This window comes from Tamandua tetradactyla (assembly GCF_023851605.1).
Source record: "Tamandua tetradactyla isolate mTamTet1 chromosome 22 unlocalized genomic scaffold, mTamTet1.pri SUPER_22_unloc_1, whole genome shotgun sequence".
NCBI lineage: Eukaryota > Metazoa > Chordata > Mammalia > Pilosa > Myrmecophagidae > Tamandua > Tamandua tetradactyla.
The window spans coordinates 1,100,178-1,121,398 of record NW_027518251.1 but is presented as its reverse complement, the minus strand read 5'-3'; positions in this window follow the sequence as shown (position 1 = coordinate 1,121,398).

Here is a 21,221-nt window from a genome sequence, read left to right as displayed (position 1 = left end):
AGAGACTATCTTTTGTCAATTGAGTGTCTATACCACCTCATCATAAATTAGTTTGCCTTAAATGTGAGAGCTGATTTCTGGACACTTGATTTGATTCCATCAGTCTATGTGCATGTACTTGTTCCAGCAACATGTTCTTTCATTACAGTGGCTTTGTAATAAGTTTTAAGATCTGGAAGTGTGAGTACTCCAACTGCATTCTTCTTTTTTCTTTTTTCAAGATGGTGTTAGCTATTCATGGCCCCTTCCCATTCCATACAAATTTGATATTTGGCCTTTCCATTTCTGCAAAGAAGGTTATTGGAATTTGGTAGAGATTGCAGTTAATTTATGAATTGTTTTGGTAGTAGTGAAATCTTAATTAGGCTTAGTTCTAATCCAGGAACATGGAATATACTTTCATTTCCTTACATCTTCTGTGTTTTCTTTAACAAAAGCAGTTTGTATTTTTCCGTAGTTTTGTAGTTTTCTGTGTTCAAGTACTTACATTTTGGTTGGATTTATTTCTAGATATTTCATTCTTTTAACTATTGTGAATGTAAGTGTTTCTTTGATTTTTTCTTCTGATTGTTCATGGAATGTGTATGGAAATACTACAAATATCTGCTTATTGATCTTTGTTTTAGTTTGCAAAAGCTGCAAGAAATGCAATATACCAGAAATGGAATAACTTTTAAAAAGGGGAACTTATTAACTTGCAAGTTTACAGTTCTAAGGCTGTGAAAATGTCATAACTAAGGTAAGACTATAAATATGTCCAAACTAAGTCATCCAGAGACAGATAATCTTGGTTCAAGAATGCTAGTGACATTCAGGATTTCTGTCTCAGCTGGAAAAGCACATGGCAGTGTCTGAAAGTTTATCTCCAGGCTTCTTTAGTGGCTTTTCTGGGACCATTTTCTTTATGAATTCCCAGTGGTCTTGGCTGTGTGGACTCTGTCTGCAGTAAAGCTTTTTCCAAAAATGGTTCTCTTGAAGGGCAAGCAACCCCACCATGAATGGTGGTGACACATCTCCATGGAAAACATCTAATCAAAAATTACCACTCACAGTTGGGTAGGTCACATCTCCATGGGAAAAGTAAAAAAGACCCCACTCAGCAATACTGAATGAGGATTAAAGGACATGGCTCTTCTGGGATCCATAACAGCTTCAAACTGGCATGATCTTTCACGCTACCCCATTGCTGAATTCATTTATTACCTCTTGGAGCTTTGTTTTGTATTTTCAAGGACTTTTTTTGTATATAAGACATGATATATACCAAAGAGAGTAAAAAACATGAGTATGATAATATCCTGGACCATGAAGAATTACTACTAAGCTTTCCCAAGTAAATGGACTCAAAAGAAAATTATTACATAACATATATGCACAAATTCATGCATCTATAAACAACATTGTTGTGTTTTTGTAATAATGTGATCAATATTTAGCTGTATATTTTATATCTGATACATAATGTAGAGGCTGTAGGAACACAAATATGAATAAATACCTTCTTCCTCAAGACATTTAGTCTTCTTGGAAAGAGAAAAATGTTACATGCAAAACAGGAACACACAGGAACATATTTTATTTTAAAAGAACATCATCAAATTTATCTTTGATTCTGTTATATGTATATACATACATATATATATATTTCAAATGTGATGGCCCAGTACATTCCTTTGATTTCTTCTCAGAGTCTTGTACAATTGACACAGTACTGACAGATGCAACCTTTCAAATGGTCATGTTGAAACAGACTGGGAAAGTTAATTTATTTAGGTTTCCATTAAAGTATAATTATTCAGTCTTGTGATTATCTCTTTAGGGAAATAAAATATCCTTTTGATATGTTGGATTCATTATTAATAAAAATTTTCTGCTAGATTAAAAGACATGAAATCTCTACACATAGCTAGTGTATTGCACAGCTAGTACTTCAGAAATCTACACATAAACACACACATTTGAATATTGTCTTTTCAGTTAAGGTCACACTATGGTTATTCAAATATTAATCTCTGCTACATTAATGGAGAACATATTCTATTTCTCAAACAATTCAGTTTTTCTATTTAACTCCAAATCAAAATCATGTCTAACCACAGATAAAAGATCAAAGTTTTAATTATGATAGCAAAATGACCCCATGTTAGCAAACTTACTGAATAGCCCTGTTAGATTTGGCACCTCACTGAAACTGCCCAACTTTTCACTGGAGCTTACATTTATTTTTATTATTTCAACACTCTTTCCTTCTTTGCTCTCAGGCTATCTGTAATGATTTCTTATCTTCCTTAAACTTTGTAGTCCTCACATCTTAATCTCATTATGTTTTACTCTTAATTCAGTAAAGGCTGTTTAAACAGAATAGCTAGCTCTTTCAGTCCCTACTTTGCAGGTTATTTGTTGTGTGTACTTGCACATCATTTTTATGGCATAAATTTCAGACACTGTTCAGATGTCTCATTACTTACTAGCATATGTCTATATGACCTTCTAATACACTCTTTAATCCAAACAAACAAAAAGATAATTCGTCTCCTAAATTTGAGGACTGAAAGTGAAGGATTACTTCAGGTCATGCCATTTGATATACCTAATATTTCCCCAAATACTATCATAATAGATGCATATAACAATTAAAACAAACTGGGATGTCTTTAGCAGCTTTTTAAAAATTGTTATATGCATATATTGCTCCTCAAAATAGTTCTGTATGTTTAAATCTCATGGGAGCTTCAACCTTTATTCCTCAAACTATAGACCATTTGATTTAGTCCTGGAATGGCAATGGGAGAGAATACAGAAGCCCTTACTCTTGTGTCAAGTAAAAGGTGTCAGTCCACAAGTTTATGATCTCTTGATTAAACTCAGGCTATTTCCAAATCAGTCAGGTCAACTGACTAATTTCCCACTGCATTCTATTAACTCTTTTCATATTGAATCACACTAAATCATAAAGTTAAAAGCTACAAGATATGTCTTTTTCACATCTAAACACATAAATTATTATATCAGTGGACAGAGCATTGCATTAAACAGAAGAAATATAGATCTTTCAGAGACTGTGCAAAATGATTTAATATAATCTGCCCACTCATAACAGAGAGATCTTAACACTTATCTAAGAATATTGGAATAAACATTTAAGGACAAATCATGTTAGTAAGATTTAATTTTAAAACAATTTTTAATTTAGAATGTCTGAGTCAGATTGTTTCTCACAGATCCAAGGTTTTCTAAAATTTTCTGAGCTAATTTCTAAATCCTTCCCTAACTTTTTTGAGATTTGCTGAACATATTAATCAAAATGTGTTTTGGGAAGATACACATGACTGAATTAAAATTAATAATATTAATTTTAATATTATTTATTAATGTTAAAAATAAATTAATATTTACTTTGTTAATAAAATTAATTTTGACTAATAAAATTAATATTACTTCAGAAATGAACAAAAATCTATACACTTTGATGAGACTTAATACTTAAGTGTAAAAAAGAATGAAAAAATGAAGGCTAGAATGAAATAATTATCTTTCTGAACAGTTAACAAATTAAAAGTCAAGGAGTTATCTATGCCAGAATCCAAAGTTTCATTTATTACCTCTTAGATAGCACTTGTTTGGGTCCACTAAAGTATCAGAATCCAGTATACCAGAAAATAACTCTTTACAGAGGGGATTTATTAGGTTACAATTTACAACTATAATTTTATGAAAATGTCCAAATTAAGGCATCCAGGGAAAGATAATTTGAAACTGAAGAAATGTCAATGCCATTTGGGGTTCCTTTGACACATGGAAAGTTGCATGGTGACATTTGCTCAACCCTCACACAAAATATCTTTGGGCTTCTCTGAATTATTGCTTGTTTCTCCCACCTCTCTCTCTCTCTGTCTCTGTGTGCCCTTTTATAGTATTCCAATAAAGCATTAAGATACATTTGAATTCGGTAGACCACATCTCCATGGCAACCACCTTATCAAACATGTGTGCCCCCACCAAGATGGATTAGAAGAACATGTCTTTTCTGGAGTATATAACAGTTTCAAACCAGCAAATGACACTGTCTTGACCCCCAAAAGATGTGTTCATTAAAGATATAAAAGACAAATACAATGCAAAGTAAAAAAAAAAAGAAGTCTTATCAAAATCAACTACAGGCATGGTTTTTCCTAAGGCAAAGTTATCCTCCATCTGTGGACTTGTGAAACTCAGGTTATGTTTTTCCAATATAAAAAAGATGGACTGCCATAAGATAAATGTTCCCATTACCATGGGGAGAAATTGGAAGAAAACAAAGATCAACAACTTGCAGGGGATAATTCATTAAAATTTAAAGTCTGAGAGCCACTTATAGAATGATGTTTTATCCTCAGGGCTTGAGAAAGCATTAGTACCACCCTCTTCAAGTGCTTATACAATGGCTCCGTTCTCTGTAAACACTGAGGTGAGTGTTTTAACACATCCAAGCACTTGAGGAGACCATCTTGTTCTTGGCCCCACCCTCTTTGAGCATTAGGTGGCACCTGGACTCTGTGGCATTGCTGGGACACACACTCAACCCCTTCAGAACAATGCGGTTGTGGTCAGGCTATACCAACCCCCAAGGAGTCTGCTCCATCTTCTCTGACACTGGGGGCAGTAAAATATTTCCTGAACAATTTGACAGCTAAGCTACCTTCTGTGAACTCCAGGACAAACTTGCCCTTTCTATGTGCATGGATGGGTCCACTCTCCTGACCCAAAGCATCTTAACTCCAGACCTATGCTTCCATGGTTCTGCCTTAAAGTAATCTTTTCTTTCAATTGGTCCATTTTTGTCCCATTTAGTCCTCACAGGCAACAAATTGTCTGTTTCCCATGCAGCATACAGGGGTCACAACATGAGACAAAAATAGTTTCCACAAATCCTTCCTGGATAACTATATGTGCAATGCTGGCTGTACTGAAATGGCTGGCTGGTTCCATATTTGACTAAATCTTCACATGGGTCACTATTCTGTAGGGATTCACTTTCAAAAGGTCAAACATTTCTATACTATCACTTTCTGATTTCTTTGAATCCAAGAATTCAGTGCTCAGTTTATCCTTTTCTTCTCACATTTTACTATAACTGCAAAGTGAAGCCAGGATGCATTTTTGATATTTAGTTTGGAGATTTCCTCAGATAGATATCCCAGATCATTGTTTTAAAATTTTCCCTTCCCTCCAACACCAGCACTCAATTTTTACAGAATCTCTGCCACTTGAAAAGAGGGTCACCTTCTTTCCAGCTAGTAATGACATATTCATCGTTTCTGTCTAATGTCTCATTGGAAGTATCTTTAGATTACATATGTCTACCAAAAATGTCTTAAAAGCAATCAAAGCCCTTTTGCTGAAGTGCCTCATAATTCTTGCAGAATTTTCCCTTTATCAATTTATAAAGCCATTCCAGCATTTTTTGTATTTGCATATCACAATCACCTTTGCCCCCACTTCTCAGGTACCAAAATGTGTTTGGATTTACTAAAGCTGCTGGAATGGATTGGATTTTATAAAGTGGATTTACATCTCTAATCCCATGAAAGTATCCAAATTAAGGTATCCAAAGAATGATACCTTGACTCTGAAAAAAGTCTGTTGCTCCCATGGGACCAGAACATGAAGGATCTTAAGGAATGATGAGAGAGACAGACAAGATCAGGGGTTCTGAAGATTAGTGACAACAGACAACTTTATTCTTAACTAGTTCCTGCTTATATACTGCAGGGTTTATGTGAAAAAAAGCATACATGCATTTCCTGAGAAAACAGAGTGCTTACTTTTCAGTGTTTACTCCCTACATACTAAGGATAGCCATAAAGAACTTGGGGTTAAGGAAAAACAAACATTCTCTCCATCCTAGACTGTTTTCCATTAATCAGACAACAATCTCCACAGTTTACTGCCACCATCACTCTGAGGCCAATTGCTCCCAATAAATTCTGCTGGTCTTGGATTAACCCTTGCTTCTACAAAAGTCAATTGGGACATGGTGACATTCTGACACTTCTATCCAAAATTTCTTTTGGTTCTTTGGGTCTCTGCTCAGTTGTCTCAGGATGAGTCTGTGTCTCTAACATCTCGCTCTCCTTGAACGTTCATAGAGGACTCCACTAAAGGGCTAAGAACCACCTTAAATAGGGTGAGCCACATTTCATGGAAACAACCTAATCAAAAAAGTCCCACCCAACAACATGTCTGCCCAAACCAGAATGGATTAGAAGAGCATGGCTTTTGGGGGAAGCATAACAGTTTCACACCAGAACAGCAATGGTTGCAGAATACATTTTACTTGTCATTTAATATGTTTATTTCCATTTTTCCTTGTGTTTACCTGTTGGAATTTTGAGTCAAAAAAGGTTACATGATATTCTAAAAATACTATTCTATAAAATATTTAGGTTTGTACCATTATTCAAGCTCCAGTTTTGTTATATTGACATGGATCTCATCAGTAAGATAATCAGCCATTTGGAGTAGAAGTAAAGATGAAAGGAAAATGAAGCCACATTTCCACTCCCCTCTGGGAAAGATAAGATCAAATTATTTAGAATAATTGCAATATCAGGTGAAAACATTTTCATAGAATTAGCATAAAGCAAAAAGGCAGAGAAAAAGAGAAATGCTCAGATGAGGTATCAAAGAATTCAGATTTTAGGATGAAATCTATGTATTGCAAATAAAAAGAAATAGGATAAAAAAAAATTCAACCCCAAACCATGATTATAATTAACCAAGTGGGCTGGTTTGAAAGGATGTATGTCCCCTAGAAAAGTCATGTTTTAATTAAGATCCCATTTTGTAAAGGCAGAATAATTCCCATTCAATACTGTATGTTTGAATGGGCACTCAGATCATCTCCCTGGAGATGTGATTTAATCAAGGGTACTTGTTAAGATGGATTAGGTGATTACATGTCTCCACCCATTTGGATGGGTTTTCATGAATTTCTGAAGTCCTATAAAAGAGGATACATTTTGGATAATAGAGATTCAGAGAAATCAGAGAATGCTGCATCACCACAAAGCAGAGATTCCATGATCCAACGACCTTTGGAGATGAAGAAGGGAAACACCTCGTGGGGAGCTTCTTGAAACTGAAAGCCAGGAAAGAAAGGTAGCAGATGACACTGTGTTTTGCCATGTGACCTTCCATCTGAGAGAGAATCCCTGACTGTGTTCACCATGTGCCTTTTCACTTGAGAGAGAAACCATGAACTTCATTGGCATTCTTAAACCAAGGTATCTTTCCCTGGATACCTTTGATTGGGCATTTCTATAGACTTTCTTTAATTGGGACATTTCTTGGCCTTAGAACTGTAAGCTAGCAACTTATTAAATTTCCTTTTTTAAAAGCCATTCTGTTTCTGGTATATTGCATTCAAGCAGCTAGCAAACTAGAACACCAAGTATTTGGAATTACCATAGTAGCATGAAATGCTTAAAATTTTTTCATTTAATGAAAAATATATTAATGACTTGAATGGGAAAACCCAAAGTTTTTTGTTTACACAATTTGCTGATCATACAGAAACAGGTCCATTATTCTTTATAAGTAATAAGGACTCAGCCCTGAATAAATTCTTCCCATTGGCCCAATGATGAACATGAGTATGCAATAGTGAAAGATAAAGAATTTGAAGTGAGAAAATATGTGTTCATAGCCCAGATACATGATTAAAACTAGCATGTGATGTTAGGTTTTCTACCCAAAGTTTACCCCTCTTTAAAATAGCAAAATATTCTCGTATTTAATGACCATGAAGTCTTGAATGATGGAGGCCAGGCAGACTAATCAAGTGTATAAAGCAATAACTATATAAATAATTTCTTTTACACAGATCAATTTTGTTCAATTATTTAAGTAATTCACATAATTTAAATTTCAACCTCTTATTTATTTTTTAAGTTACAAATATTAGTTCTCAAAACTTATATACAACCACATCATTAAAAATACATGTGACCATAGCCCTGATCCACTTATTCCATCATTTAGCTGCATGCAATATATATTTATTTATGATATTATATCATATTATGATTAAAATAACTATAAAGTTTGGTTTAGAGATCATCTTCTACCTTTTCACATCCCAAAATAATAAAATTTTCAAGTGTTTAATATATACATATATAAGTGTGTGTACATATGTATAGGTATATATATATAATATATAATATATGTACATATTGATAAGAACACATGGGAAAATACTGAAGAAAGAATCTTTGCTTATGCAAGATGTAACAGGGTCATAGCTAGTATTTATAACTATCTTCATCCACTACCCATTTCACATTCCCTTTACCCTCAGTAAGCTCCTCAGTAGATCATTGTCCTTTGCTTGATGGGATGACCCCAACCTTCATTCCTGAAGGATATAGAAAATTTTTACTCCTGATTGGCTTGATTTGTTGTAGTATTACATTGACTTTGATTTCACATTATGTGTGAGTCTTCAAAGGCCATTCTGTGGTTTCATGAATCCAGCTGCCTTAGGATTATGGAGAAAATGCTAAGGTCTATGATTCTCATGAGCAGCCAATCACTGGCCACACTTCATTTTCAGTGTGATTTCCTTGCATAGAAACAGTGCTTGTGGACGGCTATGAAGATAGATAAAGAATTCTATTGGTCCATAGATGTTAACTTTTGCAGAATCTTTGAATTCTGTCCATTCCATGATGAAGGTGGCCTAATGTAATCAGCTGCAACCTGGTACTAAGGTGATCATCTTGAGAAATGGACATATCAGGCACTGTTCTTGTGTGCACTGCAGACAGATTGGGCATGCAGATGGGGCTATGGCAGATGGGGCTATGGCCAAGTTCGCATTGGTGAGTGCAAGCCTATGTTGCATGCACAATCTCCATCAATATATGGTGGCCTCTTTGTTTTTGGGCCCATTGAATAATGACAGGAGTGACTACAATAAAAAGGCTGACCTTATCCACAGAATGAGTCACCCTATCTACTTGATTATAAAATTCTCCTATTTAAAGACATCATCTAGTTAGCATTCACATGGGACACAAATATGTTCAGGATTTTCACACATTCAGAAAATTCTATCCACACACCTCTCTCTGAAACCACTAGTCACCAATTTTCCTATAGTCTTCCTTCCGGTCTCAAGCCACTGAGTGGAGCCATTTTCTACTGTCCATGAATATATACACAGCTGAACCTCTGGACATTTACCCTTTAAGCAAATAAAACAACCAGGTATGCTGTTTGAAGTTCTATCCAGTGAAAGAATTTCTATTCACCACTGTCCTTCAAGAATGTCTCAGAAAGAGGGTAAGAGCAACAGTAATGCTGTAGCTCTACACTTTTGGATGTTGTCTGTATTTATGCAAAACATCTGTAAGCAAGGACAAAGTTCTCTTGAAGGAATTCCCAAAAGCCATAGCTACAAGCTTGGAGAGAGAAGGTAAGCTGGCAGGAGTGGGGAACATGACACTTTGAGCCATTATTTCAGTTAAGTTACTTATTAATTTGAGATGCTAGAGTCTGATCTCCTATATCAGTATATAGTATATTTTGTACTTCCATTTGGTGAAGGAGTACAAAAGTGCACACCCATTTCATCCCTTGGTGGTCAGGCAATACCTATCTCATAATGGGCAGGGCAAGTTTTTGAAAATAGTTTACTAGGTTAAGCATTCAATCTCTATTAATTTCCAGTAGTGAGTCAAAAGCTATTTCTCAAAAAAAAAGCAATTATCTGCAGAGTATGCAAGCATTGCTAAAAAATTCTACGTGTCTGTTCTGTGTTTCTCACATAGAGATTTGGGCAAGTCTCCAATGAGCAGTTCTATTTGCCACTGACACTTCAGGCAACATTTGACATGTCCCATTATTATGGCCCAGGTGACAAAGCAGTTTGCATGGCAGTCTGCATCTGTTGCAAAAACTCTTCTTTTTCGAGTCCACACTCAAAAATAGCAGCATTTGTGTTACTAGGTAAATGGGCTTGTGTGGTTCATAAATGAGAAATATATTGTTTTCAAAATGCTTGGAGGCCAACTAAGCATTCTTCCTGTTTTTGGTGTAAGAACGGCAGATGCAACAGTTCATTATTCACTTATAAAGAGATACTTTGGCATTATCTTAACAACTAGGTGACTAGAAATTTCACTGAGATGAAAGTGCCTTAAATTTTGTTGTATTTATTACCCATCCTCTGACATGCATATGACTTGCCAATAATTCTGAAGTCTTTGCTACTTCTAACTCATTTAGTCCAATCAGCATAATATCATCAATTTAATGCACCGATGTAATGGCTTCTGGAAGGGTAATTCAATCAAGGCAACTATAGAGTAGATTGTGACAAATGGCTGAAGATTTGCTACCCATGGAGAAGGACATTGTTGTTGTTTTGCTGGCCGTACCAACTGAAAGAAAACTAATAAGTATTAAAGACAAAAATATTCACGCAATCAATAGCTGCATAACATGTATCTGGAGAAGAGTTAATTGGTTTAAACAATGTTACTATATCTGAAAGAGCAGTTGCAATTACAATAAACACTTTATATAGTATAGAGTAATCTACTCTCATCCTCCAAGATCCATCTGTTTTTTTCACTAGTTATAAAAAAGAGTTGAATAAGAATGTGGTGGAATCATCAAACCTGCATCCTTCAAATCTTGCAGTCACACTAATCTTCACTATGTTTTTTTTTTATCTATTTCTGAACTCTCTCATAATTGAATAATTGTTGAGTTGTATTCCCAGCACAGAAATACTGGACTCCAGGGAATTTAAGTTATTAAAGTCAATGCCCACTAAGTATTGGCTCTAGGAATATATATTAGAAAAATAATCATTTAACTACATTTCCAATCCTATACCATACTGTTTTTCCACCAAGGAATCATAGTTTACTAAAAGTCATAGTTCTTTTATGTTTTCATTTTTTTAAAATGCAGTTCATTGTTCCAGAAACTTTCAGTTGTTCATTATAGAAAAAGAAAATCTCATCTTCTTGCAGTCCTGTTGTAGAATGGTTATTGTGTTTCCTTCTTTGGTATTCCCTGTGGACTTCAAGAAAACCTGTATAAACTGGCATAAGTATACATGTGCATATTTCACAATGTATTGTAATTGAAGTTCTAATTCAGTTCCAGAGTCAAGAGGAAAGATTTTTCTTATAGAAACTATAACCATGAATTTCAAACTAGAATATGCCCTTTAATATTTAAAGTTTAGATGTGTGTTCTAAATTGCTCGGATCTGTATGAAAATTGAATCATATGCCTTTTATAAAGGAAAGATTTCACTATATATTCAAATCAATAGAAGTACAAGTCAGAACTTTCCTTTAATTTTATTGAGAGAAGAAAATGATTATAGATATCATAGATAAGGGATTATATTTAAATGTTAGGGAAATTACTAAAGACATAAAATTACTTTACAATCATCCATTGTGTGTATGCCACTTTGAGGTCATATTTTTAAAGATAGAGATTATAGATGAATTTTGAATTTAATTTACTACTCAGTCAATTTATTTAGAAGATATTTTTATTTCATTATTATTTATACAATTTCATTTCTTCTAAGCTTGATGGCTTTATAAAAATAATTCAAAGGGTGAAAATATAGTTGGAATGTTTCTAGGCAATAATGATTCCAGAATTTTGCATATCATAATGGAATTTTATATCTGGCTCAGTGGCTAGCATGTGGACTTAGGTAAATCTGAGCTTGAATCCTTGTTCTGTTGGTAATTAACCATAAGAACTTGGTCAAATTATTTCTAGCTTGGCATGAGTTTTCATGTAAAAGTGTACATGAAAATTAGTTTGCTGACTGTATATAAATTAATGTCACATAATTCCTAACACATATTAACCCGTTATTCTATGGGAGCTGCTATCATAACTTTAAATCTTTTCAGGTTTAACACTTGTACAACTCTTCATGTGGATGTCTGTTATTTTATGTTTTAGAGTATAAGAGAATTGAGAAAATCATTTCATTTGAATACTTCAGATAGAACATGCTATGTTTTCTATTTCTAAATGTCTCCACTTCCTAAAGCAAAAGGAGCTAAACGCTAAACATAACATAACCAGTTCAATAGTGTCAGTTGAGTGGAATAATTTTGTACAGAGCAAATTTGAGGAAATGCTTAAACACCATACGTTTTCTCTATTGAATACCAGATGTTATAAAATAGTAGAGAATTGTTGTAGTGGAACATTATTTGTAACAAAATATACCTTCATTTGTAAATCAACTTCTGGCTATTTAGAGAGTATCACTGACTAAGTATTACCAGAAAATTATATTGCTAAGAAAATCAATAGTTTTTAAATAAAACATACTATTATTTCATTGACATGCCCATAAGCAGATTGTGCTGACAAAGATTAATCATTTGTGTCCCTTATATCACAGAATATTATTATTCACTGAATTTATTCCCAATAGAGTGATCCTGAATACATATTTACCATCATATAACAAACATATGCATAACAAAGCAGAAATATTTTGTTTCTCATTTAGGGGACTCTATTAGTCTGCTAAAGCTGCTGAAATTCAATATACCAGAAATGGTATGGATTTTAACACTGGCAATTTGTTAGTTTACAATATTTGGAGACTCTGAAAATTTCAAAATCAAGGTATCATCAAGATGATATCTTCTTCCTGAAGACAGTTGCAGCAATTCTGGACTCCTCTGTGAGACTGAAGGGTACACACAGCATCTTCTGGCCTCCCTTCTCTTCCCAGTTTCCTTGTTCCCAGTCTCTCTCTTCAGTAGCTTCCTGATGTTTCTGTGTCTTTCTCTCAACTTCCATGTCTGTCTTTCTGTATGTTTCTCTCAATTGCATCCTTTTATATGGGACTTCAGGAAAAGAATTTAGAATTACCCTGAATGAGGTGGCTCACATCTTAAGTTGAGACAGTACTCATTAAATGATCCTACTTACAATTTGTCCACAACCACAGGAATGGATAAAATTTATGATCATGTTTTTCTGCATTACACAACAGCTTCACACTGTCACAGGCATATTCATTACTTCATGCTTTGATGACAAATAATTGATTTATAACTACTTATTTATTTAGATTAAAAGTATGGCTGTGATATTTTACTTTGACATGTCCTTCACATATATTTTAGAATATTAGGCTGCTTAAGTAAATACCGTGTAATCCTTTGATTTAAATAAAGGAAATTCATTAGTTTATATGTTTGAGGCCAGGAATATGGCCTCATTGATTTTAACACTAGTAAATTATTAGTTTACAATATTTGGAGGCTATGAAAATTTCAAAATGAACGTATCATCAAGATGATATCTTTTTCCTGAAGATAGTTGCCACAATCCTGGATTCCTCTGTGAGTCCAAGTTCATCAAAGTGTTACTTTTTCCTTAAGTCTTTGTCATTCTGGGGCTGGATGAAAGTGACCCCAGTACCTTGGGTGGCACATGACTATGGCACAGGGTGGTGTCTCCTGGTATCTCCCTTCACTTCCATGGCCCACTGAACTCAACATCTGGCTGATTTTTTATCGTTTTCTCTCTTTCTCTCTCCTTTTTTTTCACTTATAATAACTCTAGCAATAGGATCAAGATGTATCCTGATTGAGGTAAGTCACACCTAAACTGATGCTGATTCATCAAACAGTCCTACTTACAATGAGTTCACACACAAAGGAATGGATTGGCTTTAAGAACATGTTCTTTTAGGGTATGTAAAGCTTCAAATAATTACACTCTACCCTATTAGTCAACATTCTCTAGCGAAAAAGAACCAACAGAAGCTATATGTAAATATTATATAATTTTTATAAAAATTGTCTCATGTGATCATGGAATGGACAAGTCCCAATTTTCAGGTCAGGCTACAAGCTTGGCATTCCAGTGAAGTTTTTGATGTGTTCACTGAGGGAAGTTGGCTGGTGAAAGTAAAGGTTTCACTTTCTTCCTACTGCTGAAATCATCACTTCACCTTTTAAAGATTTACATTGATTGAATGAGTGTTATCTAATTCTTTAAGGTGATCTTCTCAGTTAATTGTAGATGTAATCAGTCATACAGTCAATCAAGGTACTGATGATAAAATTCCATGAAATATCCTCACACTAAAAATCAGGGCAGTGCTTGCATGATTGAACTATTGGACACCATAATCTGGACAAGTTGACACAGAAACCTCACCACCACAGTCAAACCTTCACAAATGAGAAACCATGACCTTCTCATTAAAACCTATTTAATCATTGCCATGTTATGGTTAAACCATAATATCCATATTTGCACAATTGTAGTTTGAAGCTGTTATGTATCCTAGCAAAAACCATGTTTTTAAAATCGATTTCTATGGGTGCAGAAATATTGTAGATGGGACATTTTGAGTCAAGGTGTGTCTCAATCCTCACACTGGAGTTCTTTATAAAAAGATTCAACACATAGTGAAGCTTAGAGAGAAAGTGATACAGAGAAGCTGAGTGAAATTAAGAAACACTCATAGAGAATACACAATATCAGAAACCAAGAAGCTCTCCAACAGGTCCATCAGTAGTGTCAGTCCAGCTGAGGACAGAATGATAAAACTTACACATAAATCAATAGGAATTGATCAGAGAGAAAAAAAACTTAAAAAAACTAGAGTGGGAAAAAATTGCCCAGAAGCTGTGGACATATCCAGCAATTGAATATATGTGTAGTTAAAGTTATAGAACATGAATAGAGAGGGAAAATACTCTGCACAAATTAAGCAGCTGTTCTCTATCTTCCATCAGTGGTAGCAAAGGTACCACACAAATGCTAAGTGTTTATAATAGAGGGGTAAAAGGGCATGGGTTTTTCTTATTGGATTTATTGAATTGCTCTAAAATTCATTGTGGCAATGAAACCCACAGTTATGTCATTATACTGAAAGCCAGTGATTATACACTTTGACTGGATTTTATGGTGTGTGAACAAGACTTTTTTTGAAAAAGAATAGAAAAGAAAAGAGAGGGAATGGGACACAATCAATATTTAAGGATATAATAGCTAAGACTTTTCCAAAAATAATTAATGACATCAAATCATAAGGCTACACATGTTAGCATAACCCCAGGAAGGATAAATGCAAAAAGCAAGTCAACCAACAAGTGTTTTTCACTGCTAAAAAAGAAAGGTAAGTATACAATTAGGAAGGCATTCAGAAGAAAATACATATCACATGGAGAAGAAAATTCATAATTATTATGAGACTTGCTATATATAACAATTAAAACTGGAAGAAAATTGAATGATATATTTAAAATATTAAAACATAATACTCATTTCATGGTCAGAAGCCACTGGAAAAAATTTACCAAATAAGGACAAATTAGACTTTAGAGAAAAAGTAACACACCACACACATGGAAAAATAATTTTTCACCAGGTGACTTATGTATTAAAAATTATTCAACCAGGAATATGATAACAGAAGGACACAAAACAAGGAAACAAGAACACAAATGACATTGAAAATGTAAAAAAAAAAGAAATATATATATATATCTATAATATTGGATTTATAAAACTTTAATGGCTTTAAAAATAATTGTTTAAAACAAACTTGGTTCCAGTAATTGTTCTGTTTAAACTGTACTTAAAAGTATAATTTATGACAAAAATAAAAATATTTGAAAGAAGACAAACTGCTACTACTTTACATTCAAATGTTATAAGTTATTTGGTATATTAGTTTAGGTAGACTATGATAAATTAAACATAAATATGATAATCTCAAAAGAAACCACTAAAAAAAGAGAGAGAAAATTTTAAAAAATAAGAATTTAATGTAAGGATATCATAGAGTCAATAACCAATGTTAAGAGGGTAATAAGAAAACGTTATAAACAAAGTGTCATTGTTAACTTCAGTTATTTGGAGGAAATGTATGAAAGTTAACATTAGAATAAGCAGGTAATCTTGTTAGTAGTATGTCTCTTAAAGAGATTGAATTTTTTCTTTAAAAGCCTTCCAAATCACACAAAAAATTTCTGAAATTGCTTTCCAAATGTACAATTTCCTTCAGAGTGGAATATCAATAAAATGCTATGTTAAACCTCTTCAACCATATGCAAGAGGAGATCTTAGGAGGCAGCAGAGCAATGATGTATAATAAATCTGGATAACAGGATTACCTCAAGGAGAAAGAGCCACCCACAAAGCCAAGTCAGCTAAAGTCAGCAGTCTTATGCCAAAGGACAATACTTTTCCTTTTGTTGAGTCATTCTGTTTCTTAATCCCTTTCTTACACCAACCAATCTGTACCTGACTAATGCAGGTAATCTCCCCAGCCTAATCACCCAATCACATAACCTAATAAAGCATTCTTTCTATTACACAGTTCTTTCTTTCTGAAAATAAGTCTGTACATGTATGTTTGAGAACATTCATCAGTTATCTCAGAAATTACACTGCCTTATATTAGTAGTTATACTAAAGTTTGCCAAAAACATACCCCCTCTAATCCCTGTATTTAATAATTCATAATAAAATAATGTACTACATAATTTCATCTCTGATTAGAGCAGCATAACTTTGCACTTATAATTTTTAAAAAACTGGTGTAGAGTTTTATTTGTTTAAATGCTATTTTCTTATTTAATGGTTTTACATTTGTTATTTTTATGAGAACTATTTAGGTCATTTTGTATTTCTTATTGCTTTTTAAATTCTATCAGCATTGATATTCTTTTGTTGCCACTGTTTTATATAAAGACTTGATAGGTGTATATTTTAAATAGAATATAAACCCTTAGAAGCTAAGATTTATGCCTTTTTATTCATGACAGACTGGCATTAATGAAGTTATTATAAACCCAAAATCATATTAAGGTAACAAATGGCTAAGTAAGAAATGTTATATTTTAAATATTTTAAAAAATTCTGTTAACAAAAATTATTTTAAAAATCCATTCATATTTTTATTAAATTTAATTTATTTTTAAGTAGAACATACCTAAACAGGATAAAATTGCATTTGTTTCATCATTTAATTCCTTCTATTGTTTTTGCAATGTTTAAAATTATGAGGAACTTTAAAAGTACATTGTATACAAAGTTTTAGGAAATATACCAAGCTCATTGAATTAGTCCCAAATATAAATTTAGGAAAACGTTTTAATTGGTTGTATAGACAAAGAGATATTAGGTTTAGAGCTTGTTTAGAATTTTCTTATTAATTTGCTGTTACTATCCATAGGTATGAGGCTATACATTGAAAATGAATGCAGACATAAATAGAAAATTTATTATTTGAAAAGAAAAACAGAAACACAGAAATATTTTTGAAAGGGATAAATAAAAGATTGAATATGCCATCTCATCCCATCTTCATTCTTTGTAAAAATGTTATGAAATAACATGCAACTTTTGCTTGCAGTAGTATTTTCATTTAAATTATAGTGAGATTAGATTATGTTATAGAAATAAAACCTTTTTGTAGACTTATAACTAAAATATTTTTTAATTTTAATACAGCCTATAGTTTCCCTTTTTATAAGAATTTCTGTAATTAGTTACCAGTTATGAACATTTGACTAACATAAATGTAGGACCATACCAATTAATAATTAGACTGAGAACATTAGCTAACAAACAGACATTAAATATTTAATATGCCAAATATATTATCTAACAATTAAACAGACATGAGACGCTTATGTGATAGAATAGCACAGAGGCATAAAGTTGCTATGTTTGGGAGGAGAAATTTTTAGACCGTCTTTAATTGAGACTACCCTGTCATGGGACAATGTTCTTGTTGTTTTAAAGGGTATTGTGGCCAAGAAGAATTGCAGTGAAAACAGGGTGTTTTTTTTTGCTTTTGTTTTATCTTCTTTTTTTAATTGGAGTTTATGGAGATTATGAAGTAAACATTTGAGAGGTGTAGAAAAAGGAACTGTTAGGGTGTTACCTTGATCATTTGCTAATTTTTGATATGGAGGGGGTAGTTTGATACATGCTAGAAGATTTTACTTGATGGAGACTTATAGAGATCTGCTCATGGAGACTTATGTTTAGCTGCTCCTTTTGAGGTTGACAGTTACCAGCTACATTGAAGGCTTATGGCCTCCCAAGGGACTTGCATCTGCATATGCTGACTCTTGTTGGGGCTCTACAGACAGGAATCTTATGAGGTTACCAGTTCCATTGGTGGTTTACAGGCCAGTGTAGCTTTAAGTGAGTCTAATTTGCCCAGATCCAAGATCCAATCACAACAAAGCAGGTGTCCCCTGTTTGTGGTTGGGGTTTAGGAAAGTTTGTGGTCTTTCACTTAGGGCATCCCTCAAGTTGTTTTTTCACTGCTACACAGGAAAATATTCATAGAGCTGGAGAGTTTAGACTGAGCTCAGGCTTTAGGCCAGATGCACTGAGGCTGGCCAAGGTTTTGATGGGACACTGAACAAAACTCTCTCAGGGAGATCTGGGCAGAAGGTTGTCACTTACCTAAGGCCAAATTAATTGCAGTTGAATGCCATGGATGTGAGCTGGCATCACATTAAGATGGTCTGAGCCAAAAACTCAAGCAAACAATCACATGGAAACCATAGTCACCATGTCAGTTCAGTGGGTGGAGTTACTGGAAGGCTGCTCCCATAGACCAGAGGGGCCAGAAACTCAAGCCTCAGTTCCATCTCCAAAAGGGGTTTACTGGAAGGTGGTCCTGTAGACCCAAGGGGCTGGAAAGTTAAGCCTTTAGTCAGACCTCCATCCCCAGTTTACAGCAAAATTTACTTAGGCACACAGTCATTAAAGGATTCCACCTGTGACAGCAAGTTAAAGCATAATAGTGTATTGCTAGAGAGAAGGAAACAGACAGAATGTAAGCAAGGAGAGGGTAGGAAGGGGGGAGCCAGCAAAACCTGGTAGCAAAAGAGAAATGCCTCCAACTTTCTTTCTGACAGCTTCTGGTTTTAAAGGAAAAACTGCAAAGAGGGTGGGGGTGATTATGGCTGCAGGCATCACTGAGAGATATCATGCTGGTGCAGATCATGATTTCATGTTCATGGTTATCTGGTTTGGCCTCAGGTGGGTGGGGTGTTGGCACATTCATGCTTATCTATCTTGCCAGCACATCACCTCCTGTCAGAGGGGCTTCTGAGAGAGAGAAACTGAAGGGACCACCATGCCACATAATTCATTCTGTGATACCTGACAGTTCCCTCCTAAAGGACTCCAGTAAGTAACCATATCTTGAATGGGTGAAGGCAGGTCTCCATGGAAATAATTTAATCAAAACTTGCCATCCACAATTCAGTGGGTAACATCTCCATGGAAACAATAAAAAAGATTTCATCCAGCATATGGGATAGAGATTGAAGAACTTGACTTTTCTGGAGTAGACAATAGATTCAAACCAGCACATCTTACCCTTTTTATCCCCAAATGACATGTTCTTTCCAAATGCAAAATTCATATCACAAAACCTTAAATCTTAAATCTTTTCAGTAACAATATAAATACAATACAAAGTCAGAACCATACAAAATTTCACCAAAGTATGTTACAGGCATGATCTGTCCTAAAGCAAAATTCTCCTCTGGTTGTGCACCTGAAAAACCGAGAACACTTACCTGCTGCCAACATACAAAGGAGGAACAGTCATAGAACTTATGTTTCCGTTTCCATAGGGAGAAACTGGAAAGGACACAGGGGTCATTGTACCCAAGCAGTTAAGAAAATCTACAGGGTAAACTCCATTAGAATTCAAGGTCTGAGAGTCATTTATCCTCTGAGCTCTTGAAAGGAGCAGCCCCACCCTTTTCCAAGGGCCTATGCTGTGGCCCATTTATCTCCACCTTATCACAGCTCCACACTCTCTAAGCACTGAGGTAGCACCTAGACTCTGCCATCTCTGTGGCACATATTCAACCTCTCCTATGGAGTGGCAGATAGACTCTCCCAAATCCCCAAGGAATGTGATCCACCCTCTCCAAGGTCTGTTCTGATAAAACTCTTCCTGATCAACAAGGTGAAAGGCCCACCCTCTGCCATTGGGTCAAACTCATCCTCCCCATGTGCTTTGATTTGTCTGCTCTCCTGGTCCAAGGTTTCTTGACTTCAGACTTTAGCTTCCATGGTTCCACTTCTGAAGTTATTTTTCCTCCTATTGGTCCTTATTCTGTCCCTTTCAGTCCAGACTGGCAGTGGTTCTGTTTATATCAATCCCATAACACTGTTGTTGATTTTCTATGCAGTGCATTAAGATCACTCCCATCAGACAAAAAAGACTTCACACAAATCCTTTCTTCAAAACTCCATCTCAAATCCTCACTTGTCCTGTAATGGCTATTTGATTCCATGTTTGGTTAAATCCTCACATGGAACACTAGTCACTGGAGTCTCACTTTATAGAAGCCCAGGATTTTGCAGACCATCAATTTCTGTTTTCTTTGTATTCAAGAGCACAGCTCTCAGGTTATCTGTACTATTGCATGTTATGCTAAGCTACAAGAAGAAGCCAGGCTGCCTCTCCTACATTTCGCTTGGAAATTTCCTCAGGTAAGTATTCTCAGATGTCATCTCTAACTTCCATCCAACAGCTTGGCTGAATTGTCAGACACTTTAAAACAAGGTTTGCTTTCCTTCCAGTTTGCCATGACACATTTCCAATTTCTTTCTAAAGCCTCATCAGAGGGGTCTTTTTAATCCACAAGCCCACCTTAATCTCTTCAAAGCACTCTTGGCCATTTCTGTCAAGCTCCTCACAACTCTTCCAGGATCAAATCTCCCACAATGTAGTATACCATAACTGGAATGACTTTTAAAAAGAGAGGATTTATTAAGTTGCAAGTTTATAATTCGAAGGCTGTGAAAATGTTCAAACTAAGCCATGCAGAGAAATATACCATAATTCCAAAGACAGGACCTGATGAAATTCAGGGTTTCTTTCTCTGCTGAGAAGGCATGGAGATGTCTTCTGGCTTTCTCTCCTACATTCTTGTTCATTTAAAGTTCTCCAGTGGTGTTTTCCTTCTTCATCTCCAAAGATCTCTGGCTGTGTTGGATCTATGACTCTAAAGCTTTTTAAAAAATGGTTTCCTCCTAATGGATTCCAGTAAACAAACTCACCTTGAAAAGGGTGGAGACACATCTCCATGGAAACCATTTAATCAAAAGTTACCACCCAAAATTGGGTGGTTCACATCTCCATGGAACTATTAAAATGA